The following is a 1,633-nucleotide window of genomic DNA, read 5'->3' on the forward strand; positions in this document are numbered from 1 at the left end:
AAATCAACATGAGAAGGGGAGATATTTCCCCAACATTTGTTAGATATGCGGTAGTGCTTTTACTTTTAATTCTTTTGCGGTATTGATACACAACCACCCACAAAGAAGGATAAGATTTTTTTTTAAACCCAAAAATTGTGTTGTATTCCAAATCTAGAAATAAAGGTAAGATTTTTTAAAATAGTTGAAAGTTAACTTTTGAAATAGAATGAGATGAATCCGTTCTTTTGACTTTCAAAGAATCTATGGGAGTGAAATAAAGAAAAATGGCTCTGCATTAAAACATGAAAATTATACGGAGGTTTACACTCAGATTAAAGCAGACACAAAAGGCAAAGGAATGACGAAGGGTAAGGTTGGGTTTTTGAAAAAATTAATCTGCACATGAAGTCAAGTGTAAATAGATGCAAGGAGATTGTTAACGGAGGGGAGGGGAGGTTATTGTCTATGACATCATATAATAGGAGAGGCTCTAGTCCAATTTAAAAAAATAGGGGGTGTTTCGATATTTAGGAAAAAATTCAGAGGAGGTTTAAGTCTTTTACCCATAAAATTATAGGTGCAATTTAAATGGACTTAGCCTAAAGGACCGAGCCAAAGCAGTATAAAATACCAATTTGGGCTAATCCGAATTGCACTCCTAAATAAAACTGAACAGACTGAACCAATTATATAGGTTTTAGTTCAATAGTTAGTGTTCGGATTAATAATTGGGATCAGTTATTCTGGTTTCAAAACGATTATATAATTAATTAATAATGTATAAAAGTATATTGGTTCTTTTGTAATTCTGTTATATTTTATATCGAAAAGAATAAATTTCATGAATAGAATATAAGATAATATTGACTAAAAACACTTGTTTGATCAAAATATAAACAGTTTACTATTTCCAATAATTTTATATCGAAATAAAATTCTAAATTATTATTATCATAGATAGTTTATATAATTATAAAATATCAAGAATAATCGGGTCGTTGGAGACTGGTACACCCTGTTCCGAACGGCAAACCAGACCCGAACCATTGACAGCTCATCACCCTGAATTCACATCGTATGTCCTTGGTATAGAAATTTTTCTGTACCGGACCAATAGCAATCTGCCACAACATTCTATTTTCTCATCGCAAAATTAATTGATATTATTTTTAAATGTCATGGCAGATTGCAAAATTAACAAGTGTACAACGATATGGACCCCAGCACCCTGTACCTCAGTAGCATGAGGGCATCTTCGTCAAATCATTCCCTTCCCAAGTTACGTACAGAATGTGGCTTCGGATGCGAAAACACAATGAATTTACCAAAAAATATTAGTAAAACCATTTGTCGAAACGTGTCCTTACGTAATCATTGGCCAACATACGATGACAGACACGTGGAGGGACATTAAACGAGACACGATATACAGTATCTCTCGCGAACATGGCCTCTCGTGTATCGAAACAATAAAAAAGAGAGTAGAAGGCCCCCGAGTCCCTGACCTTCCAGAAACTTCCGGGGAATTCTTGGCTAGGAATGGCCGAGGCATCTACCGGCCTTAAATACCCCACGTGTCGGAGAGTGCCACGTGGTTATCTGACTTGGCAGTTCCGTTTGCTTGAAATTGATACGCCCCCTCTCCACCCCT

The sequence above is a fragment of the Nelumbo lutea genome, chromosome 2 (genome assembly GCF_056320005.1).
Source record: "Nelumbo lutea isolate HS-2025 chromosome 2, American lotus-T2T, whole genome shotgun sequence".
Lineage (NCBI taxonomy): Eukaryota > Viridiplantae > Streptophyta > Magnoliopsida > Proteales > Nelumbonaceae > Nelumbo > Nelumbo lutea.